Source organism: Podarcis melisellensis (genome assembly GCF_964234715.1).
Source record: "Podarcis melisellensis genome assembly, chromosome: 15".
Lineage (NCBI taxonomy): Eukaryota > Metazoa > Chordata > Lepidosauria > Squamata > Lacertidae > Podarcis > Podarcis melisellensis.
In genome coordinates this window covers 9,222,230-9,248,462 of record NC_138532.1, presented here as the reverse complement: position 1 = coordinate 9,248,462, position 26,233 = coordinate 9,222,230, and the positions used below count along the sequence as shown (strand labels likewise).

At 43.4% G+C, this 26,233-nt stretch overlaps 1 long non-coding RNA gene across 1 annotated transcript in view; it reads right to left on the bottom strand.

The window, feature by feature from the left end:
- Positions 1–374: 374 nt before the first annotated feature.
- LOC309358302 overlaps positions 375–26,233 on the bottom strand; it is a 281,197-nt gene continuing 255,338 nt past the window's right edge. Inside the window, exon 2 of the long non-coding RNA XR_014163431.1 lies at positions 375–598. This is a non-coding gene — a long non-coding RNA (uncharacterized lncRNA). The remainder of the gene's footprint in view (positions 599–26,233) is intronic.

The window sequence follows — 26,233 nt, the reverse complement described above, 5'->3', positions numbered from 1 at the left end:
CCTCTGTATCAGGTCCTCAAGACTCCTTCCACACACCCTCTCCCAACACCAAACTCTGTGCTTGAATGCTTTTGCCTAGTTGGAACATGTCCTTAAACTGTAGCAATGCCTGGAGGATGGAGATATGTGTTTGTGCAGAAACCACTGGCTTTTGTGTCACCGGACTGTATCCATGTGTCCGCCACTAGCATGTGGCTGCTGGAAGGCTGCCCATGAGGGAATGTGGGCCTCAGAATGAAAAAAGAAAAAAGCAGGTTCCTCGATGTGGCGATCACACACAGGGCCCCCGGACGTTTGACCCTGTGCCACCACTGTGATTGCTTTTTCCGCTGCCACCACCCCGTATCTCACAGGGACACACAGAGTCCAGTCAGTTGTTAACATAAACAAATAATCAAGTTTATTTTTAAATGCAGGCACAAGCTTATGGTTTCAGTTAGTTTTTCTTGACAGTTTCTTATTCTTAGTTCCTAACAACTCCAAACTGATTATTCCCAACTATCTATCTGACTCCACCTCACAATTCCTCTCACTCTCTCACAATACAACTCTACTAACCCACACCTAAACCTCCCTCTTCCTTCTTCAACTCCCAAGCCTCAACTCTCAACTCAACTGAACTCAACCTCCAACTGACTTTCAAAACCTCCCATTCTAACTTTTATTCCCCCCTTGCATTCTCACTGGCCAATCACATCACACCTATTTTAACCCATCCTAGGAGGCGAACTCCACACTCGCCTCTTATTTATGGGGGAGTGGGGGAAGGGTTTTGGAAGAGTAGTTTGGTTGCCAAAACATTTATTAAAATGCTCAGGAAATACTTTCATAGCATATCAATGGAAACTTTGAAACAAATGCTGTACATTGCAAGGGAAGGGGACTTTCTTCCCCACACCAGCCCCAGTTACTACCTCAGTCCAACTACAATGGGGACTAGCAAATATGTGGCAAACCCCTGAGATGTCACCACCAGTCAGCTACCTGAACCAGTGAGAGGTAATAGACAGAATGTAACCGATTCCATCACCGATTCCTTCTTGAGTGCCTGCAGATTGCTTTTTCTCTCAAGCTATATTCCTTCCTGCTTCTTAGTGATCAAGAACTGGAAGACTCAAGATTTACCCACTCTGGAAGAATGGCAGATGCAGCTGATGGACTATATGCAACTAGCAGAGATGACTGGCAGAATCCGAGACCTGGGAGAGGAGAGGGTTGAAGAAGACTGGAAGAAATTTAAGATTTATCTACAAAAGTATTGTAATTTGGCTGAATGTTAACAAAGATGTCAGAGTAGAAACAACTGTCTACCATCAAATTATATTTTATATTTGAGATTAACCAAATCTATTGGATATAAGATTACAAACAAAATGATAATTTGCTTGGAAAAGTTTTCTTTTTAATGAAGTAAGTGGAAGCAGAAGGCGTGAGGGAGTCCATAGTAGAATGAAAAGATGTTATAAAAATTGATATTGTTTGTTTAATATGTACCTGTATGAAAAAAACTTTAATAAAAAATTATATATATAAAAAAATATATATTCCTTCCTGCTTCTTCTGCAGTATTAGTGTTGGAAGTTTTCTTAAGCTCATGACTTCCCGACAGCCACATGTAAATTTGTACTTAGAATGGCTTTGTTTGTCTTTTTTTTAAAAAGATATTTATTAAAGTTTTACAAAAAGAAAGAGGTTACAAAGTAAAAAAGATGAAAAAAGAAAAAAAGAGGGGAAAAAAGAAGTGCAAAAATACAAAGTACAAAAAATAATAGAAAACAGTTAAAAACCAATCAATCTTTTCATGTCTTATATTTCATTTACTTGTTTCCCTGACCTCCTCGCGCCTCCCTTTTTTGTATTCCAGTTCAATTAGTTAATTCGGCAAATCCTTTCCCTCCTTATTTTTATCTTAATCCTTTACCTTAATGTATTGTAACTTTACCTTCTCACCTAATAACAATCCATTTTTACTTAATCCTTTATAACATTACTGCCAAAACCACTTAACTTCGTTCCGACATCATTCTAACATTCCTTAATTTTGCAGTATTTATCTAAGTAGTCTTTAAATTTCTTCCAATCTTCTTCCACCAACTCTTCTCCCTGGTCTCGGATTCTGCCAGTCATTTCCGCCAGTTCCATATAGTCCATAACTTTCATAGAATGGCTTTGTTTGTCAGGATAATCTTCTGTTTGTGCACTGTGCTGCAATGTGTATGCCAAACTTCAAAAGGAATACCCTCAGCAAAAGAGAAGCTGCACTACCAAATGGAAGGCAAACAAACTGATTCATGTTGCACTGAAGACGATTCGAACGAATGCTTCTGAAATCCTACTCATCTCTGAATTTGAAGTTTCTGATGACCTGTTCTTGTTTTCAAAAAATTGTCATTTTTAAAAAATTATTATTTCTGTTTGGTTCAGGGTGCTATGCACATTCAGTTTCCTGCAGCTTGCAGTTCCTTTGGTTAAAACAAATGCATGGTTGCTGTTCATGAGGTTTCCTGTTATCTTCTGGCAAGCTCTATAAACACCTAATACAGGGTTTCTTTCTGCAGCATTAGGCCATTCCTCCATTCTACATAGTGGTCCTCATGGCTCTTGTTAGCTATATATATTAAAGGTAAAGGTAAAGGGACCCCTGACCATTAGGTCCAGTCGCGGCCGACTCTGGGGTTGAGGCGCTCTTCTCGCTTTATTGGCCGAGGGAGCCGGTGTACAGCTTCTGGGTCATGTGGCCAGCATGACTAAGCCACTTCTGACAAACCAGAGCAGTGCACGGAAACACTGTTTACCTTCCTGCTGGAGCGGTACCTATTTATCTACTTGCTCTTTGACGTGCTTTCGAACTGCTAGGTTGGCAGGAGCAGGGACCAAGCAACGGGAACTCACCCTGTTGCTGGGATTCGAACTGCCGACCTTCTGATCGGCAAGTCCTAGGCTCTGTGGTTTAACCCACAGCGCCACCCGTGTCCCCAGCTATATATATTACATCAGTCTATTCTGATGAACCATTTCACCTTGTGCTTTTTAAAAAAAAATAAAAAAGGGTTACCTCCCTCCCCTCCCTTTACTGTCTCTATTCCTGCTCTGCAAATCTCCTTCCATGGCAAGATACATTTGGTTATTATTGGGCCATAGCATAAAGTGATTCCTCCTGTCATAGTGAAGCCATAGTGAAGCTGTCGGGTGGGAACCAGGAGCCAGAAGTCACAATGTGATGAATGGGAGCTGGGAGCCTGGACTCAAGAGTTCAGAGATGCTGCCTAGGAACCAGAAACCAGGAATCATATGCTATGGAACAGGAGTGAGAATCATGGCTCAGACTAACTCAACCAGCACAGGAATATTTTTCAAGTTCTTCTTCGAGAAATGAATGATTGGCCAGTGTCAATAGGCAGAGCCAGTTTGGAGACCAGGAACACTTTATTGCCCAAGGAATACTTTATCCTTGAGGATTAACCACAAAGGGCTTTGATTAACCCCAACAGATTTTTGGTTTTTTGCTCTGTAGATTATTGATTCTAGCCCCGGCAGATCTTAACTGAGACTCTGCCTGATTCACCCCCATTGTCTGGTTTTCTGGCTGTAACTCAGATGCAGTAGCTTTGTATGCCCTTTGGCACTGATCCTGCCATTACTACCCATGCCAGCAAGGATCAATACCAGCAACATGGCATCTGGCCCCAGAGCAGCCTCCATGTTTGCATTTGGGAGGTCTTGCCAGCGCCTTCTCTTTCATTCATTTCCATCAAATTTGCATCAGTCTCACATGCGTACACCCCATTTAATGCTATCTGCTAAATTGCTGTGTTACAGTGTAGCTGAACTAATGATGCAGCAATTAAAAGCATTTTGGGGTTATTGCTAATAAAGCTGATCCATAAAGTTGATTAAAAACTTGCATTAGCTAAAATCACATAATTAAAGAAATGTAATAAACAAACAGGTGTAAACATTAAAACAACCAAGCATTGGAATCTTCGTAAATGTAATGGATCCTTCTTGGGTTTGTGGAAGGAAAGTGGGATGCTGGACAGAGAACTCGGTTTGCTCTCCTTCAATGCTAGCTGATCCTGCAGGGATAATTCTGGTTACAGGAGAGGAAGGGACAATCATGTTTATAAGCCTGAATTCAGCAAAGAGAAAGGCAGCTTTCTAAGAAGCACATGAAGAAAAAAAATCCAAGGCTGAAAAAATGAGAGCATTCTTACAGAAATCCACTATGTACATATTGGAAATTATGACATAGGGATGGGGAACAAATTCTATTCAGTTCACAATTAAAGGCAAATCTACCTGATTTGGACTTTCTGAAATAACACAAACTGAAACATGGCTGTCACCCAAAATTCACACTTCTCTGAATTTTGCAATGCAGCTCTCCAGCTAAGTAATGTGTACAAAGATGCATATGCTAGGGTAAAGTGTGCATAAAATGCATATATTGGTGAAAATAGTACACAGAAATCTGTTATATCAGGGAAAATTGTTTTGCAGAAATGTGTACCTTAAACAAAATTGCATTCAAAAATGTGTGTATTAGGACCAATTTGCATTAAAATGTTGATGTGTTTTCATTCACAGACTGATGTGGAGATGTGTAGAACTGAACTTAAGGAAGGAAAACTGAAAAACTGAGATAAACCAACATCGAAAAATCTGTTCTTCCAACTCCTCTAGATGGGAACGTTCTTGCAGAATGAGCAGATTGCAATGTAGGCACGAATCATTGGGAGATATCCCTATGGATCACAAGCTTCTGTATGGAAAGTACAATGGGTCTCAGCACACAGTATAGATGAGGGAGTAGTCAATGTTGCATCCCCTAGAAGTTCTGGACTACAGCCCCTATCATCCAGTGTGGAGAGCCAGTGTGGTGTAGTGGCCACAAAGAGTTAAGAGTGGTAGTCTCGTAATCTGGGGAACCGGGTTCGCGTCTCCGCTCCTCCACATGCAGCTGCTGGGTGACCTTGGGCCAGTCACACTTCTCTAAAGTCTCTCAGCTCCACTCACCTCACAGAGTGTTTGTTGTGGGGGAGGAAGGGAAAGGAGAATGTTAGCCGCTTTGAGACTCCTTAAAGGGAGTGAAAGGCGGGATATCAAATCCAAACTACTACTCCTCTTCTTCTTCTTCTTCTTCTTCTTCTTCTTCTTCTTCTTCTTCTTCTTCTTCATCATCCCTGATCACTGGCCATGCTTACCAGGGCTGGTGGTGGGAGTTGTAGTCCACAACATCTGCAGGGTCGCACGTTGGCTGCTCCCACTATAGGCACTTTGTGGTCATCTAGGCACTGTGTTTGGTTTGGTGGCTGTCAGCCAATGAAAATGCTGGAAGTCAACTGGAAGATAATAATTTGAACCCAAATGGCTAAGACTTGGGTTCAATATGAATGAATGTTTGGTTGGTAGCCTTATTATTTGGTTGGTAGACAATCCCTGGGAGTTGCCAATGGCAAAGATATCGGAGTTCCACTGGAAGATGTAGGAGCGCCATTGTTAGAAAAGGTTTGACTCATCTGCACTTCTGGCCAGGTCCCCCATGTCTCTTGGATGAGAAACTCTATTATCTGCTTGGTAGACAGCCACAGGAGTTTGCCATTCATCAGACATGGTAGGGAAAGACAGAACCTATGAATCATTGACAATGTAACACTTCTCCGTGCCTGACCTGAACCTCCTTGAAAGGTTAATTTTGTTCTGACCCAAATTTGAAATGCTTACTCATGTGATCTGAAACACATTTTCTTCTGCGCACACATAGCTGGCATTTTGTTAGATTTTGGGAAGCATGTGAGAATTATTTGCTAGTGGAGGCTTTGCACCTTAGGCAATTACCGCTACAGTCTGGAAAACAAGAGCAGCAGGACTGCAGCAGGGAGGTGGGGAAAAAATCCTATCATGTCAGAATAATGAGATCTGTGATTTCAGCACTTACTGGGTCAAAGACACACACAGTGTGTTATCTGTAATGCTTTCCTTCTGACATTTGGGGAAATTGCATTTATGCAGAGGACACAAAGCAATGAAGCACAGTACTTCACTAGGGCACCGTGACAGAAGACAATCTCTCCTGGATGTGCCAGTCTTCCCTTGCTGCCCAGATCCCAGCCTTCTGCTTTTCATGAGTATGATGAAACAGAAGGAAGAGCAATCTGCGGTGAACAAAGGGATAGGTATCCAGAGCATGAAAAACAGTTGAGTAGGGACATAGGAAATGGCCTTATAATGGGTCCGACTATTTGTACATCTAGTCCAATCTATTCTGGCAGTGGTTCACCAGCAGGAGTCTTTTCCAGGCTATCCTACCTGTTCCTGTTAACTGGAGGTGCCCAGGACTGATGCTGAGACCTTCCATATGCAAAACATGTCTGTTACTACTGAGTCATTATCCCCTCTATTATAGCATGTCCTCTGCTGCAGATCTATGTGTATTCATAATGCTATTGTTTTGGTAGCTAAAATCATAAGTTTCCACTTATATGTTAATATTTACCAGGGGGAAATGTTTGTTTTCTGATTCCTGAGTAAATCAATTTTTTTGCCCCCCCCCTTTTTTTGCTTTTCGACACTGTCTTGGTGTGCATTGCTAGGATTGTCATTCTTTAAGACTCAACCCTTTTTTATTGATTATTTCATTATTGGCTCATTTCATGAGTTCATTGGCTTAATTGTCTTTCATGAACTGCCTGAAGTAGGAAAGGGTGTAACTCAGTGGTAAAGAACATGCTTTGCATGCAAAAGGTCTCAGGTTTAATCTCTGGGACTCTGGGCAATGCTGGAAAACAGCCCTGTCTGAAATCCTGGAAAACTGCTTCCAGTCGGGGTAGTTCAGAGACGGGCAAACTGCAGCCACCTGGGAGCCTTAGAATGATTTCCAGTGCCTTCTGTAAGAGCTCAGTTCAGTTGTTCAGCAAGAAGGAAAAGGGGAGAGAGAAGGGATTATTCCATTATTATTCCTATTATTCCTATTATTCCTTTTATTACTATTATTACTACAGTGGTACCTTTGGATGCAAACGGGAACCGTTCCAGAGCCCTGTTCGCATCCTGAGTAGAACGTAACAAGCGTCTGCGCATCTGCATATGCGTGGGTCGCGTTTCCCAGCTTCCGCGCATGCACATGATGTCATTTTGAGCGTCTGCGCATGCATGAGCAGTGAAACCCGGAAGTAACACACTCTGTTACTTCTGGGTCGCCATGGAACGTAACCTGAAAACGCTCATCCTGAAGCAAATTTAGCCCGAGGTATGACTGTATTATTATTATTATTATTATTATTATTATTATTATTATTATTATTATTATTGTCATGGCTGACTTCAGCTTCACCCACAGTTAGAGATGGGTGAATGTGTCAGTTTCAGTTTCTTTCAGCATCCCCATTTTTCTAGTCTTAAACTCAGTTGCATATTAATCCCACCAGCATTTTAGTGTGCAATTCTGCTAAAATACACAGGTTTAATACAGTTTTTCATAATGTACACTTTTCTTGCAAAGCACCCCCCCCCCCAATTTAATGCATGCTTGAAATTTTCACTAATATATGCATGTTTTTGCATACTGTATCCTAGTAGATGCATTTTTGTACATATTACGTGGCTGGAGACCTGCACTGAAAGATTGAGAGAAGTGCACATTTTAAAGGATGTGTTTAAAATTTAATCAGTTAACACATTGCTTCAGAATGTGCCAGTTAGGTAAGTTTGCCTTTAAATAGGAACTGATTTCTCCATCATCCTTATCCACAACTGTCTTGCAGACCCTGAGGGAATGTGGCCCCCAACAGTAACTGAAAAGTTCACCACTCCTGGTGTACTAAATGGACTGAACTAAATGGACTAATGGACTAATCGCCTTACTTGACACAAAGCTATTTCCAATGTTCATTAGCTACAGAAAGGTAGAGATGAAATCCATCCACACAGTAATAAAATTGGGCTTAGTTCACACTTGTGCAAACTGATAGATGGTACAAAATGCAGCTGCCCTTCAAAACCCACAGTTCTCTAAATTTTGCTAGGAGGCTCTCCACCCCCACCCAAAAACATGTACACAGAAAATGCATATATTCGGGGAAAGTATGCATAAATATGCATGGATTTGTGGAAATAGCATACCAAAAATGCATTACATTTGCAGAGGTGGACACTCCTCTAAATTTATATCAAGATCTCATCATGCTCAGGTTAGCACCCTTGCTTCCATTTTCTTCTTGGGTCTTCACCCAAAGGCAAACACGTGGAACACCTCACACTTGATAATCTATTAGAACAGGTGGCTGGAGCTTTGATCTTGCCTGTCTTGTCCTCTTCTCCCCCCACCCTCACTTTGCCTCCCTGATATGCCCTGGCAGTGATGAAGTGATTGATTATCCTGCCTGAAGCATCTTACAAGGTTTGATATTTAATCCTGCCACAAAAGTGGCAACTCATGAGGGAGCTCAGGCAGGGAAGAGGTGGAAATTCAGGCTGACACACTCAATCTCTCCACCTTCTGAACATCCACAGGCAGAGATGGTTAAGTACAAACAGAATGGGAGATTGCATAGCTTGGGGGTGGGGGAGAAGTGGAAGAGGTTATATTGGTGTACTGGTGTACAGTGTAAGACAGATAGATGCGGATTTGAATCCTTAAGCTGCCATGTGAGGGTTTATTTGGGGAGAGAGGGGCTCACTAGCAACAGCCCTATGGGGAAAAGTACATGTTTCACTTAACAAAAAAGCAAACATTGCAGGCCAGTATCTGTCTTCCTGGCAAATTCATTCATAACTTTTGAACTGGGATTATTGTCTTCTAGATGAAGACAATATGCAAGTGTGCAGTCTTCTGTATGGAGTATAAATTGCAAAGTTGGTTTTCACTACACCGCACTGCTCCTTCAACATTGTAAGAGCCTGACAGGCACACCATGGCCCCATTGGCCAATGTACCTCCTGATGTGTTTTTCAGGCCAAAGGGACCTGCCAGCACCTGCGAGCCATGCCTAACAGTGACTAAGGGATGCCCACAACCTGTCAGGATGCTGTCAGTGGCTCCCGGCGGGTTGCCCAGGAAAGTATAAAAACAAGGAAAAGTTTCTGTAAAGGTTCTAGGGGTTGCTCGTGCGTAAATCGTCGCCACACCTGGCTGGGCTACCTGGGTGAACCCTTTCTGTCTGGACAGCCACTCACCCGTGGCTGTCTCAATCGCTGGCAGAATCCATCAGTGGGCGTTTCTTGAACTTCTTCCAGCAAAGAAGTTCTTTGACGCCAAGTCTCCTCCTACTCTCCCTGTGTGGAAGTCTTCTGCGCAGGGAGGGTGTGGGCAGTGGAGGACCCGTGCTCTCCCCGCTGGTCTCCGGCGAGGAGTCATGGAGCCCCTTCGCCGATTCCCCCATCTCCACCCCTTCTCCACTGGTGCTACGCTGATTTCCTTCCCCAGCAGATGGGCTGCCTCTCTCCCTACTGGGACCCTCTCCGGCATCCCTCTGGAGCCTTCCCTCCGCCTCTGGCTCCGATGGCAGTTCCCTGACAGTTTCTTACAGTCCTTTTTTATTTCTATAGAGAGGCTATAGAATGCAGCCTCTTGGATAATGGTGTTGTCCCGAGTGAATCTCTACCTTCCCGTCTCTCCCACTTCCTCATTTGTCATTCTCATCATCACCTCTATGGGTGCTGCTATGTGCCTTCTGTCTTTGAGCTCTTTGCTCTCCTACTTCTAAGGCTCGCCAGGTTCTGGGAGATGGAGGGTATGGAATGCTTTCTAATGGCAACGTGTCAGCCTGGTGTTGCTCTGGCTCTCCCATGATTTCCTAACTTTCCCCCTCATCTGCCTCTGAGCTGCGACCTCCCTCAAACCCCTGTTGTAAATCTATACTGTCGTCTTCCTCCTCCTTCCTGGAAGGGTCAGGAGGGGGAGGTAGTCTCCACCATTCCTCCTCTGCCTAGTCCCCGACAGAACCCAACATTGCCTTAGGTATGTCTTGCATTCTTTCTGAAATCTTCTCACCTGCCCAAACTACATGCCAATTGGAACACTACTCCTATAGACAAACATCACACAGCAGTGTGGAGTAGGTGAAAAAGAGAAAGCCCACAGCCCATTAAGTTCGTCCCCCCAATTCCTACTATGCCTCTGGAAAACAGACAACTAGCCTGAAGGCCCACACAGCAAAAGGGTAGGGGAGTGGGTGTCAAAGAAGGGAAATAAGGGAAGAGTTGGGCGGAGCAGGCTTAAATAGCCTGTCACCACCTCTGCCCATTGGACATAATTGCCCTCAGGCATAATGTTCTCCCTTAGGAAAGTTCCAGCTCTCCTTTTCTCCCAGGGGAGGAGGGGTGTGGCAAATTCATCACCCCAATAAAAGGGGGTAATGGCATAGTCTTTAAGCTGTCACAAGACCTTTTGTTGTTTTTATCGAAAAGCATGGGGTTGAATTCAACGTTAGTCATACTCTGAGTAAACACACCAGAGTTAATGGACTTGGATTAACATAGGCGCATTAATTCAAATGGGTCTACTTTGTGTAAATCTTAGTTGGAGGCAACCTATGATGTTGCAATGTATGACTGCAACCAATCAAAATGATAAATAGCAGGGTGTAAAATGATCACCCTAACGACACCATCCGCTCTCTTGTCTTCACCAATGACATAAAACTGCTAGCTCACCAGCACTACCAAAGCTCCCTCTCCCTCTGGTTCTTTTGCAGAGATGAAATTGACTAACAGTGATATAAAGTGTTCTTGCCTGTCTGGCTGCTGATCTTTTAGGCAATTATTTGGGAGTAATGAACACGAATGCATGACATTTAAAAACAGAAACTCTGCTGTCAGCAGGAAACTGGTGCAATTCACTGGCCCCTTAGAGAATAAGCTTAGCTTGAAATAATGTTCATTTTAGCACAGTTGTAAATTACAAGTGTGTTAGGGTCCTGAGGGGAATTATTACCATTTGGAGGGAGGTTATAGGCCTTGAGCTGTTGCTGCTGCATCTGGTGAACTCTACAAAGTGGCCGCACAGCAAAGTTTGAAAGGAAAGGAAAGGAAAGGGACCTTTATAGAGTGTCTCTGGTGGCTTATATTGCTGATGTTCCACAGACACAGACAAATAACTTTCAGTGGAGAAGTGGTGAAGTTTTAAAATCTGCTCTCCCCACTCACTTTCGGTGGTTGATTCAATTTGTTTAATGAGCAGTGACAAAGTCTTGTAAGTAGGGATAAGGGGATTTCCTCTGTTTTGTTGCCTCACTGCTCTGTGAGTTCACTCTGCCTGGTGCTGCACTCCCCCCAAATTCCAGTTGAACAAGGGGAATTTCTAAATTAATTTTGGAATTGGAGCATGTGTGGTTTTCTGATGCTTTAGGGTCCTCTCAGTTTATTTGCTTCTTTTCCTCATCCGATGCACACCAAGGCCATGTATAAAACGCCGGCTATAGCTAAAGGTGTAAGGCATCATTTTTTCGTCACATGCAGCGACGTTTCCTTCCACTGCAGTTCATCTTCTTCCAAAATCTACATCATTCACCTTGCTGTTTGCTGTGACAAAATGGCACAACTGATGTACATAAATTAGGAGATTTGGAAATGAACTGGGTGGAATAACGGTATTTACATATATTACATTATTACACCCCATTCATTTTAATGCGAAGAAAACACAATGAAAATGGGGGATGAGGCATAATCAATTGTATATCATTTGTGGACTGAAAGCAGCTTCAGCAAATACTGATTGTATTTGCTGGATGAATTTCCCTTCTGGGCATGGGATAAATAAGCAAATAATGACAATTTCTGCTCCCATTCCTGTTTTTATTTGGACTTTTCTGACATTCCTAGTCACAACAGGGTGTCATTCTGCTACCAGTTCCCATCTTCTCTGACCGTTGGCCATGCTGACTGGGCCAGATGGGACCTTGAGTTTGCAAACATCCAAAGGGCCACTGGTTCCCCAACCCTGGGGTAAAGTTAGGAAACAAATACTTAAGGAGGCATTGCAGTTAATTCATAGCAATCAGGGCAATTATGTGTCAACAGACACACAAAGATTTCTGTTCGCACAATAATTTATAAACTACCCCAAGCTTTTCACAAGTAAAAATGAGAAAAAAATTCACTACCTGATGGACTCTCCACCCCTGCTTTACACACTTACATTGGAGTAAGCCCCATTGAACTCAGCAAGGCCTTCTCCTGACTAGACATGCATGGGAATGTACTGGGAAGTGTTCAAGCAAAAGGATTTACATGGATGTGCTCCAAAGATATCCAGTCTCCATAGATTTAACATTTAGAGAGTCTGGGGAGGGAGATCAACCCTGAAGACTGGCAACTTTTGGGAAGCTGAGAAACCATGGTTGTTATAGAGCTCTTGCTTTGATGATGTTCCCTTCTGCCCCTATCATCTCTGATTAAAAGGGATCAGGGAACTGATGACTAGAAAGACCACTGCAAATACTGGGCTGGACAGATCAGTAGTAGAGCATGGTGTAGCAAGAGCTGGGAAATTTTGTCCTTCCAGATGATGGTGAACTATAACACCCATCAGCCCTAGCAAGCATGGGATGGTAGGAATTGTAGTTTAGCAATGCCTGGAGGGACAATGGTTCCCCACAACTGTGGTATAAAGCAGCTTCTTATTTTCTAACTCAGATAGAAGCAAAATAAAAGGAAAGGGGGAGAAATGGAAAACAAAGGTCAAAAATAGGAACATTGATTTCTGAGAATGTTCAGCAGAAAATAATAGAATTATAAATTTGCAAGGAATCTTGAAGGTCATCTCATCCATTCTTTTGCTCTATGTAGGATCTACAATGTAGAAGACAACTGTTGTATCCCTGACAGATGGTTGCCCTGTCTCTCCTGAAATATTTCCAGTAAAGGACAGGCGACCACCTCTAAGGGCATTCCATTTCATTGTCAAACAGCTGTTACTACTGGAAGTTTAGCTAAAATCTGCTTCCTGTATCTTCCATCCATTCATTCTGGTCCCACACTCTAGTGCAGGAGTCAGCAAACTTTTTCAGCAGGGGGCCGGTCCACTGTCCCTCAGACCTTGTGGTGGACCAGACTATATTTTGGAAAAAAATAAAAATGAATGAATTCCTATGCCCCACAAATAACCCAAAGATACATATTAAATAAAAGCACATGTAAAAACACCAGGCAGGTCCCTCAAATGACCCAGAGATGCATTTTAAATAAAAGGACACATTCTATGCATGTAAAAACACACCATCTGCCGGCCAGATTTAGAAGGCAATTGGGCCGGATACGGCCCCTGGGCCTTAGTTTGTCTACCCATGCTCTAGTGAAATAGCACAAATCTGTCCCAACTTCTGTGTGACAACCTTCTAGATACTTGAAGAATGTTGTCATGGGTCTCTTTAATCTTCTTTAACAACCTAAATATACCCATCTCTTCTAACCATTCCTCATAGGATTTGACTTCAGGCCCCTCCTCATCCTGGCTAGTCTCCTCTGGATCGGCTCCAGTTTGTCAACGTTAAAACGTTAAACTCAGATTGCACTCCAGTTGTGGCCTAAGCAGTATGGGCCTGTTCTGGGTACATAGAGTTGAATGATATGTAACTTCCTTATCATGAATGAGAGTTTTTTTAAAAAAAAGTTGTATGCAAAACACAGGAACATAGGAATGTTGCTTATACCAAGTTGGACCAATGATCAATTTAGCTCAGTATTTTCTATAATAGGAATGGGGAATCTGTGGCCCTCCAGATGTGGTTGGATTCCAGCTCCCATTATCCCTCACCATTGGCAATTCCAGCTGGAGCTTACTGCAGTTCAAGTCAAACAACATCTGGAGGGCAACAGATAAACCATCCCTGGTCTGCACTGAGTGGCAGCAGCTCTGCATGGATTCAGGTGGGAGACATTCCCAGCAATACCTGGGGATGTTAGCGACTGAACGTGGGACCTTCTGCATGCAAAGCAGAGACTCGACCACTGAGCTGTGGCCTTTTCCCCAAACACTGGGCAGCACTACCAAATGTATGCTCCTGCCAACCTAGCAGTTAGAAAGCACGTCAAAGTATAAGTAGATAAATAGGTACTGCTCCGGCGGGAAGGTAAACTGCGTTTCAGTGCGCAGCTCTGGTTCGCCAGAAGCGGCTTAGTCATGCTGGCCACATGACCTGGAAGCTGTATGCCGGCTCCCTTGGCCAATAAAGCGAGATGAGCGCCGCAACCCCAGAGTCGGTCACAACCGGACCTAATGGTCAGGGGTCCCTTTACCTTTACCTTACCACATGTATGAACCAGCCTCAGCACTGTGCTAGGTCTCTTCAATGATCTTCAGAGGAGACTGAAATAACCAAGTCACACGCCTCCTGCTTTCCTTTGTCATTGAAGTTCTTCTGCCAAGGTGCTTCTCTCCTCTTGTTTCCCAGTAACACCCAGGGCCCTGCATCTGGTGCCAAATTGAGTTGTAGATGTGAATTATTTAGAGGCATCAGTACAATATTGTTGTATCACTAGCAGAGACTATCAACTTGCAGCCTTGGGGGCTGCCTCGGCTGCATACTCCATCACTATTCTCGCTCATGAATAATGTACGAGCAGAATTACTCGGCATGTAGAGAATTCATACCCTGAGAAAACAAGGTTGCCCCAAAATTAATTTTCCATACTAAAAGAGCGACAGAAAATCAATTAATCGCGTATTATTCTATACTGAGACAGAGTAAGGGAAACAGTGGGAATGGCTGTAGCTATACATCAGCAAATGCTGTATTGGCAGAGTGCTTTGTGGGGCTGTGAGTTAGAGCCAGCTACAAAGGAGGTAAATATATTCCAGCCAAGGCTCAGACTGTGGAGTTCACAGCACAGCCAGCTGAGCTTTCATTCTCCCTCTTGGCTGTTTGTCTGTGTACAACAACCGTCTGCTGAGGCCAGAAGGGTTTCTTATTTTCATCTTCTTTTACCACTAGTAGGCTCACACTGCTTCCTTGGAGTGAGGATGCTACGAAAGGCATACTGAGTTTTGTTGGATGCCACCATCACTCAATTCCTAGAGAAGCCCTCCGTAAGAATTAAAAACAAAAACTGTCAGCGGCACAAGGGCAGAACTCATGCTCTGTGCAACAGAATAAATGGGCGTAAATCGGACACCAGAGACGGTAATACAGAAAAGCCAGTGGGGGAACCTGTCAGGGTAGAACAGGGATGAGGGACGTCCACCTGCAGCCCTAATTAGGCCCACGAGTCCTGCCAGCCCATTCTAGCCAAGTCATTCCCCCCTGTCAATCAGTTGGCCAGGCTGGGCCAAGAGAGGCTGATTGCTGGGGATTCAAATCACAGCATCACCTGATATGTCTACCTGACAAATTTTGCCTGCATAAGGTAGGGGAGATACAGTGAGGGGGGGAAGTATTTGATCCCCTGCTGACTTTGTCCATTTGCCCCCTGACGAAGAAATGACCAGTCCATAATTTTAATGGTAGGTTTATTGTAGTTGTGAAAGACAGAATAACAACAGGAAGACCCAGTGGCGTAGCGTGGGGGGTGCAGGGGGGGCCGGCCGCACCGGGCACAACATCTGGGGGTTAGGGTTAGGGGGTGCAAATCCACGGGTTAGGGGGCGCAAATTACTTGCCTTGCCCCGGGTGCTGACAACCCACGCTACGCCACTGGGAAGACCCCCAGAAATCCAGAAGACAAAAGTCAGAGATTGATGTGTATTATAATGAGTGAAAGAAGTATTTTATCTTAATCCCATTGAAAATCTGTGGAGGGAGCTGAAGGTTCAAGTAGCTACACATCAGCCTTGAAATCTTACTGACTTGGAGAGGAACTGCAAAGAGGAGTGGGACAAAATACCTCCTGAGATGTGTGCAAACCCGGTGGCCACCTACAAGAAACATCTGATCTCTGTAATTGCCAACAAGGGTTTTGCCACCAAGTACTAAGTCATCTTTTGCAAAGGGATCAAATGTATCTGCGTTACAATGATAATTATTTTTACATGTAATTTTTAAATAGTTTTGTGGGTTTTAGCTATGCTTTACAAGAATTATTTAAGTGGTTTATCCATCTTTCTAGATAGATGTATAAAAATATTGGAGTCAACTGGAAGATTGACATCACAAAGCACTGTTGATATCAGTGGGATGTGAAGAACAGCTTTGCAGCATTGCAACTGCTGCCTTTGCACCACATTGCGCTGTTAGCTCAAACCCCGGATTACAAATTGGTCAGGCCCATAGCCCAAACAGACCATAGGATACTAACTATCTGGCAAAGGTCTCTTTGTATGTGCAGCAGCAGCAGCAGCAGCAGCAGTAATGTGTGGCTGGAACTCATCCGATAATGTCTCACCACTAAGGAACAGCAGTTCTTTTGCAGGCAGATTGTGAGAGCAGATTCGGCGAAGCAGCATTCTCCTTGCCAAAGTGACTCAAAAGAGGCCCTTTCCTCCTTTGCAAGGCACCAAGTGAATTGTTTGCCATCTGCAGGGCGATGGAAGCAGAGTTCTCTGCTTTGGAGCCAAGCTGAGGTAAGGCAGTATCCAGGCAAGTATGGAAGTGCTTAAGGAGCGTCAGCTGAATCCTCCAGCTCAGCAGACATGAAAGAGAAGACACTGTGAATGATTTATGGCGCGCCGGGCAACTTGACAGTCGTACTGTTTGAAACCAGTGTCCTTTGGCTTCAGCACTGACAAGGGGATCGCTCAGATTAATGGTCTGAGGGAGGAGCAGATTTATAGCCCAGCAATGCCAAGTCTCTCTCGCTCTACATGCTTGCTCTTCTCCTCCCCTCTCCACTTCCTTGCATTGCCAAACCACCAGATGTGGATCAAGGAGGGACTTTTGCTTTTAGAAGGTGCTGCTGAGATGCTAAACCTTCAAAAAGTATTATTAGATGGTGAATCTTTAGCAAGCCATTAGAAACAGGCTGGAAGAGGGGTTTGTCAATGTGGTGCATTCCAGGTTGGACTACAACTCCCATCAGCCACAGCCAGCATGGCCAGTGGTCAGAGAGGAAGACAGCTGGAGTCCAACAAGATCTGCAGGCACCACATTGGCTTAGGGGCAGGAGAGTATCTCTGTTTCTCATTTTACTAATCTTAAATTCATTTCTTCACATTTCCATATCAGATTGTGATTTATTAATATTTCAAAGCCCTAGTTATGCAGTTTTGCCTTATATACATATTTTTGCAAATCAGTTTTCCTCATGCTATTTTGCAAATCGATTTTTTCATGCTATTTTTGCTAGCAGATGCATTTTTGTGCACACTGTACCCTAGCATTTGCATTTTTGGACACATCATTTGGCTGGAGAAGCACGCTGCAAAATCTGGAAATGTGCAAATGAGGGATGGCTGTGTTTTGGTTCACCTATTGTTTGACAAAGTGCAAATTAAGAAAGTGTGCCTTTAAATGTGAACTGGCTCTTCCACATCCTCATGTTGGCTAGAGCCAGACCTGCTCATGTCTCCCGTAAGGCTCTTGTCTGCCTTCCATTAAAGTCACCAAATTATGTATTTCTTCCTACCTGGCTTGTCTTTGGCTTACTCATTCTCTCATCATATTTCATGGCAATGGACAATCATAATATTTGCACAGATTTACAATAGGGCTTCATCAGAATTAATGTGTGGAATGAATTAATTTGTGGAAGTTGCCAAGTTGTAGCGATGGCCTCTGCTTTTGAAGACTTTAAGTAAGGGATAGGACAAAGCCATTATTTATATAATTTATAGAGTGCTTAATATATAAAGGAAACTCTTGAGTAGTTTATATGAACTATATTCAGGAAAAAATATAAATTCCTTATAAAAGTACAACAATGAAATAAAACTTTTAAAAGGCTGGGACATTCTGCATATCAAACACACACACTTACTCTGTGCCAGACTTTCCATTCTTATTTAAGGTATTTATAGTATACTGCTTTTCAGGCGTACCATGCAAAGTCTTTTACATAAAAGAATTAAAAGTATCAGTTTTTAAAATATACAGTTATATTGAGGAGAAAGCTTTTGTCTCACCACAAGGAAGAAAGGGACAGCTAACTATTGTGAATAGCCTTTTGTAACTACTTGGGCCTAATACCATTCAGTTCAACCACTGCTTTCTACTTTATTTAAACATCCACTTATCTCCTATGGGTTTCATGTCTGGATGCTGGAGTGTGAATGTCCAGGTTTGGTTGTCATGCGTTAATTTCATTTCTTCCTCAGGTGCTTTCATCCATTTATTGGCTTTCCCTTCTGGCATTTGTGAAATGCCTTCCTGTGATGGCGATTCAAATGATCTGATGGTGCGAACTTTGTAGAAAAAACATACAGGTGGTTTGCTTTTGTTGTCTGGGATTGCTCTTGATCCTGCGTTTCACTTGGTTGCATGTTGATTCCGGTTAAATGTCCCCCACTGTCAGTTCAGAGTGCCAGTAGCTTCTGCTGAATTTTTTTTTGCTTGTCACAGCCACATAATTTTTCAAACACATCCTTTCTTTCCATGACATACTTGACTGTGTATCTTTGGTAGTCATCTATAAAAGTCATCATGTATCTGTTGCCTCCTGGCAGGGCTGTCTTAAGCATATGTGGCACCGGGGTGCAAAGATCCACCCGGTGACCACCCCCATGCCCCACGTTGCCCACCCCCAGGGCGCACAGGAGGGCAGAGCTGGCTGGCCACCTCAGCGTCTCGCTGGCTCAGTCACCCCCAAACTTGCAGCGCAGAGCTGCCCACAGTAGAAGTGTCCTCCGTGGCGCTCTGACTGATGGGCGGGGTCTTCCCTGGACTCAACTCTCGGGCCCCGGACTCTTGGCCTGGCGCCCCTAAAAGCCCAGCACCCAGGTGCTCCACACCCCTAACACCTATGGGTAAGAAGGCCCTGCCTCCTGATGTGGATACCTTCACAGAATGGCACACATCACTGTGCATGAGCTCAAGTGGTTCTGAGGCTCTGGTCTGGCTTGGCTTGAGTAGTGATGCTCTTTCAGTTTTGGTTGTGATACAGCAATCACATTGCATGGTCATGGGACATGTAGATCCCTTAAGATCCTTTGTCAGCTGTTGTCTCTGTAGTTGTTTCATGCCTTCTGGGTGTCTGTTGCCCAAGCGTTGGTGCCACAGGTGAATGAAACTATCATGTTGCTTGTGTGCAGTTACTCTTGCTTTTTCTTTGACTGTACTTAGGCAATAGGGACACGGGTGGTGCTGTGGGTTAAACCACAAAGCAAAGGACTTGCCAATCAGAAGGTCGGCGGTTCGAATCCCCGCGATGGGGTGAGCTCCCGTTGCTCGGTCCCTGCTCCTGCCATCCTGCAGTTCGAAAGCACGTCAAAGTGCAAGTAGATAAATAGGTACCGCTCTGGCGGGAAGGTAAACAGCGTTTCCGTGCGCTGTCTGGTTTGCCAGAAGCGCCTTTGTCATGCTGGCCACATGACCCAGAAGCTGTACGCCGGCTCCCTCAGCTAATAAAGCGAGATGAGCGCCGCAACCCCAGAGTCGGTCACGACTGGACCTAACGGTAAGGGGTCCCTTTACCTTTTTACTTAGGCAATACAGGTGCTCATCTGCAATTGCTCTGCAAGTTCCATTACACTGGAACGTGATGGTGAGCATCCTAATGCCAAGTGCTTAACTAATGAGATCCCTTCTTCCAAGTTGGGAACATATAACATAATAGATGTGTTCCAGAGCATAGAACTGGATCATGACACAGAGAAATATGAACAGCTTAAGAACAGCACAGCCTGCCATGGTACATGCAATGTTAGGAATATCATTAAAAGATAACTGAATACAATCAAAAGTTCTGGATGTAGTGGAAAAGGCTGAAAAGTTGAAACAGACATATGCAAGACATGTAGTATATGGTCACTTGTGGTGTGTGGATGATCTAAAACAGCAGAGCTTATCTGGATGCTGCAAGTAAACAACAGAGAATGCTGTCGAAATAAATAAAAAAAAATTAAAATTAAAAAATTGTCCAGTAGCACCTTAGAGACCAACAGAGAATGCTGCTGAGAACTTAGGAGATGTATATCTAAAGATGGATGTGAAATGCTGTAGGAGAAGAAGAAGATGCAGAACATCCTGCAGATGTAAAGCAGTAGAGCTATGTGTCATCAGCATATTGCTGACAATGTACTCCAAAGCTCCAGATGACCCAACTCAGCGGTTTCATGTAGATGTTTAACAGCATGGGGGATAACATTGAACCTGAGCAACCCCACACTGAAGGCTGCATGAGACTGAAAAGCTTGTATCACCCACCTGAAACAACCATCCAAATAGATCCGGAATCAATGGTGGTCAATGGTGTCGAAAGCCAGTGAGAGGCTGAGGAGAATTAACAAGGACACGTTTCTCTTGTTTCTTTCCTGGCAGAAGTAATAATACAAGGCACCCAAAGCAGTTTCTGTGCCAAAACCAGGCCTGAACCCCAACTGAAATGGATTTAGAAAATACTCCATGCAGCTTGTCACGGTTCAAAAGACCTTGTCTGGTTTTGTATGTTTGTTTTGTTTCTTTGCAGTGATGCTAGTTAGATGTTTGCTTCATTTTTCATGTCTATCTTTGTAAAGAAGCGTCTACTGCTGGTCATGTGACTTGCTGCTCCAGAGTTTATACACCAGCCATGGGATAAGTTTCCTTCTGTTCCTTCAAAGCATCTACTCCACTTTTTTGTAATAGTGGTTTCACTCCTTGTGACTTCGGCCCTTTGCCTTGGTGTCTGGTCAGAGCATTTTTGCTCTTCTGCTTTCCATATGGAGCTGGTGTCCTTTCATGCACCTGAAGCATGCCTTCCTTTCCTTCTCCTGCATCTTATGGCTGGAGCTTTTTAGTGCAGCTTCCCTAACCTGGGTGGAATCTACACACATATAAAAATGCTGTGAAAATGCTTTTTAAAAAAGTTTTGAAAAATATATTGAATTTGCCATAGCTCACCATCGCCCTCTTGTGTCACATTTGTATATTGCACTTTACAACACACTTAAAACGTTTTATTTGCAGCTGTATAGCTGAGTCCCTGTTACCAGCTGTCCTGCATAATCTTCTTCCTGCATTCACCCATCAGTCTGCTCTTCACAAATGGCAGTGCATGGTCTGCTTCAGGTCTTGTTTCTAAGGGGTTTATAAAGACACCTTATGATTCAGGCAGGCTACAAAGGAGAAAGGCTGCTACATGGCTGTCCTTTATGCTTTCCCCTATACCATGCAATGCATCAACACTTCCAACACTGTGTTTATGTGGTTTTGCATTTTCGATCCTTAACCAAGTCTCATTTGACATAGTTTTATTAGGATGATGAGCTTAGTGTTCAAAACCACCTTACTCGTTCTTTCACATGGTCTCTGAAATGCATCCTACATGTTCTTTGCTGTGGCCTCATTCCTTATGTGGATTAGCAATCTTCCACTAGTAAGCTCACTGTTGCCCTTGCCTGTCTATTTTTCTTGTCCCCTTTCTGGGGGTCTGCTTCTGGCCTCCCTGTGTTATTTGCCTCCCATAAGTCAACCTTGCAAAGCAGTGGTTCAGCTTTAAACTTCCATATTTGATCATTCCCCTTTTTTTCAGCTTAGTCACTAAAAACGTAAACTCCAAGCTGCTGGCCATGCTTTCCCCTTCCCTTTACTTCACCCCAATTCCCTTTTAAGAGAGATGGCTAAGCCATTTCTTTTTCTCCCCTCCCTTTCTTTAATCTCAAGATGGTTCTCCAGAAGCTCCTGTGATGGCAAAGTTAGGGGAGAAAGCAGATGCCAATGGAATGCATTTTTCCTGCTTTTTCTCCCCCCTCCCATTCTCTCAGGGCAAGATGCTGTTTGCTCTGTCAGTCCACTCCACAGATTTTAAGATGGGGTTGTTAGGAGAGCTTATCCTGGAATCTGGAGCTGGCTTAGATAACTAAAAACTCTTCTTCACCTGCTTGTGTGTTCCAAAATGGTTTAAAAGCACACCAAAGCAATGAGCGCCTCAGGCCAGCTCTGGTCAGAACGATTTCTTGTGATTCCCATAATTGAAATCTATTAAGGGTGACAGAAAGAAAGCTAAGGTTTAAATCCATGCATCTGTATTCTGTGCCCTATCGTTACAATGGCTCCTTTCTCTGGTCTCCCCAGCAGAGCTACACATGATGATTCCAGAAAAGAAGAGGAGTGGGAGGAGACTAAATTTGGCTGAAGTATGGACCAGGATCTTAAAAACACAAAAGCCTTGGGCAGGCTGCTGTAATCCATCCTCTCCATTTTCAACAACCGTAAAGGGTATCTGTAATGGGAATTGGGGTTGCTCGTGCGTAAGTTGCCTCTACTCTTGGCAAAGTTGCCTGGTTAAACCTTTCCCTGGCTGCACAGCCCTTACTCCGCGGCTGTGTCAGTCACTGGCAGAATCCGTCAGTGGGAGTTTCCTGAACTTCTTCAGCATAAAAGTTATTTGACGCCAAGTCTCCGCCTAGCCTCCCTGCACGGAAGTCTTCTGCGCAGGGTGGGCGTGGGCAGCGGAGGACCTGTGCTCTCCCCGCTAGTTTCTGTGGAAGAGTCCTGGAGACATCTCTCCGAAGCCCTCCCCTGCTCCCCTTTCTTCCTGGTGTCACGCTGAATTCCTTCCTCAGTGGATGAGTTCCCTCTCTCCCTGCTGGGCCCTTCTCCGGCATCGCTGGAGAGCCTTCCCTCCACTCCAAGCTCCGATGGCAGTTCCCTGACAGGTATCTTAAACTAAAGGTCAAGCGTCACATTCAGAAATATTACCCTGGTTGGGCTACACCATTTCAGATAGAGAAGGCACATCTATCCTAAATACTCTGCATACAAAGCAAATGCTCTACCAGTGATCCACTCTTGGGTTATGGAATAGGAAGGAAGATATCAGATGCTATGTCTACCTAACCCAAGATTCAGTGATACAGTTAGGGAATCTTAGACTTTGGACTTCATCATTTTTGCCCCCATCCAGCTCTTTACATGGCAATGTGTTTTACTTCAAAATGCACACAGGGACCATAGGGTACTCCCTGTTACTGAGCCAAGCCGTTGGTTCATTGAGTTCATAGTCTGCATTGACAACCAGTAGCTCTGCTGTTTAATATTAGGGTCTTTCCCAGCCCTATGCAGATATGTTGTAAATAAAACCTGGGACCTTCTATGTTTAATATGATACTTTAATTTCCTATTAATTTTGTGGCTTTCAAAGTAAATTTTGTATTCGAGCTTCTTTTGCAATGTTTTATTTGGTGTCTTAATGTAGGCTGTAAACTGCTTTCTTAAAAATTATAAAGGGGTATATAAATGAAAGGAATAAATGTGACGAAATGAATAAATTGTGCATGCAATGCAGATGTTCTGCCATTGAGCTCCAGAAGCTCCCTGCTTCATTTGGAGGCCTTCGGGCTCATTCAACTGACCAGGGGTGCCAACTTGAATAAAATATTGTGGGGGCCCACGCAAACCCTGCCCCGCATATTCGATCACATGATGCTGTGCACACACACCATTTGAATGGGAATGCCCATCAACTTTGTGGAGGCCCAGCCCCCTCAAATACTTTATGGCCGGGGATGAAGCCCCCACGACCCCTAGGAGTTGGCTCCTATGTAAGTGACTGAGGCCTCTGACTTCTGTGCTGAAGTCCTGCCTAGAGTGCACCACTGCCAGTACTGTCTACTTTGACTACAACCACCCCTAAAATCCAATTCAAAATCAGAACCACAAAAAGAACAAGAACAATGATTGATTGGCCAAAAAGATGGCCAATAGTCAGGGATGACGGGCGTTGGAGCCCAACAACAAGTGGAGAGCCACAGTTTCTCCATCCTTGGTTCAGATAAAACAACCTGCCCTCCCCAAGCAGTATACTATACCTTACATGTTTTCTGTTACACCAAGTAAGATGTTGATTTGGTTAATTTCTTTAGCCTTGAGGAAAGTCTATTTATGGGCAGTTCTGGGAAATGTGCTGTGTTTGGGTTATGCGGATAAACCCGAGGAATGTTTTGATGCATGCATTCTATACCTCTATAAATATACAGAAAGGAGCCCCCTATACGATATCTGTTGATATACTGTGTGATATTTTTCGATGCATATAAATAAGTAGGGCTGTGTTTAGAGTAGAAGTGCCTCAAAGTGAGAGGAACGCTGGCGGGTTTGGCAAAGGAGATAGTGCTGGAATCAGAAATGTAAACTGTTTAGGAAAAGAAAATGGTTCTGTCAAATGCAAGGAAAAGGTGGCTTTAGAGAATAAACATCCTCCAGAGAACTAATCACTTTTGTAACTTTGGACTGGTTCACAATACAGAGATATATATATGTACCCCAAGAGAAGCAACCACAAGCATCTCTAGGAATAACATGTGAACCAGGCAATCAGGGATGGATAGCAATGGCAGCAATTCCTGTGATTGCTGTCCCTAGGGGGCAAGCGGTGTGTGTGTGTGTGGGAGGGGAGACAGTGATCACAGGGATTGCTGCAAGCTATTGTCTGGTTCCCATATTAAAAGTGTGACAGCTACACATTGCATTCCCTATTTATCAGGAACAAACCTGATTTTATGCTAAGCACCCCTATTTACTGCTTCTAGGTCAAAATGATAATTTCACCATCAACCTGAAAGGGGCTTAATGTTTTCCTCTCTACTCCATGTGAGGACACCCATTCCCTTGCTCTTCAAGATCAATTCTACTGCCCTCAGAAATTCAGGGTGTTGGTGGCCCAGGAGAAAGCATTCTTTGTGGCAGCCCCTAAGATGTTGAATTCCCTCCCCACAGATGTGTGTATGACACCTTCCCTATCCAGCTTTCAGGGAATGCTGATGATGCATTTCTCTTCCCTAGTCGTTGACTCTTGAAATGTGTGTTTTCAGGACCCAACCTATTCCTGTGCCTGTTACTTGTTTGCACCTGGTCTATCTAGTCAATTACTCTCTTTCTTATAGTGGCCATCCAGATCTCTACTGGAAACCCACAAACTGAGCTGAGTGCAATACTACGCTCCCACGTGGGTCCCCCAGCAGTTGGTATCCAAAGATATGCTCTGTTCCTGAAGGTAATACTTGGCCATTGTAGCCTTATCCTTTGGTTTAACCCATTTTAAAGCCATCCAAGTTGATGGCCGTCACTATGTCTTGTGGGAACAAAATCCTTAGCTTAACTATGAGCTGTGAATAATTACTTTCTTTTGTCTTTTTTGAAATGTCCCCCATTCTAGTATTATGGGTGAAGGGGAAAAATCTTCTCCCTGTTCTCTTTTGCTGCACCGTGCATAATTTTACATCATGCTTTCTATCTCACCAATTTCCTGCAAGAATACAGGCATGTGTGTGTGATTACTCTGTTGTAAATTGCCTTGGGACATTTCTTAAGAATGGTATAAAAATATTTAAAAGAAATAAACATGGATGTGTGAATGAAAACCCTGCTTGATTCAAAATCCTTTGAGCATACACACCACAATAAAGGAATGAGACTATGGCTAGATATCCTGCTCACTCGAAACCCAGCCAACAGTTAAGATTCTCATCAGGATTTAGGAGTTTATGGAATTCCTTCATTCTATCCTCACATTGTGGGAAAGAGGACAGAGGTTATACTAAATTAGAAACCAAAATTCCCCTGAGGATGCAGCAAAACTACTCACATAATAGTTTGTTCAGTAAATATTGAGAGGCTTCTGATTTAAAATGACAGCAGGAAAATAATGAGCGAAATTAGCAAAGAGGTCTTTCCTGAAAAATGAAGAAGAAACTAAAGCCATATGGCAGTGATGGGGAACATGCAGCTCTCCAGATGTTGGTTTTTTTCATAGAATATTTATTAAGATTTTTTAAAGTATTACAATAAAAAAGAAAAAAAAGAAAATAACAAAAATACAAAATTAAAAATACTTAAAAACACACAGATTTTCCATTTACTACTTTTCTTTTAACTTATTTCCCAGACCTAATCATACCTCCCTTTTTTGTATTCCACTTCAAATCGTTGGTTCAGCAAATCCTTACCCTTAGATTTTTACCTCTTTATAACCTTTTTTTTTTCATATTCTCTTAAAGCATTACAGCTGGAAACCACTTAATTTCTATCCAACATCATTCTAACATTCATTAATTTTACAATATTTCTGTAGGTAGTCTTTAAATTTCTTCCAATCTTCTTCCACCAACTCTTCTCCCTGGTCTCGGATTCTGCCAGTCATTTCTGCCAGTCCCATATAGTCCATCACCTTCGTCTGCCATTCTTCCAAAGTGGGTAGATGTTGTTGAACTAAGCCCCCATCATCC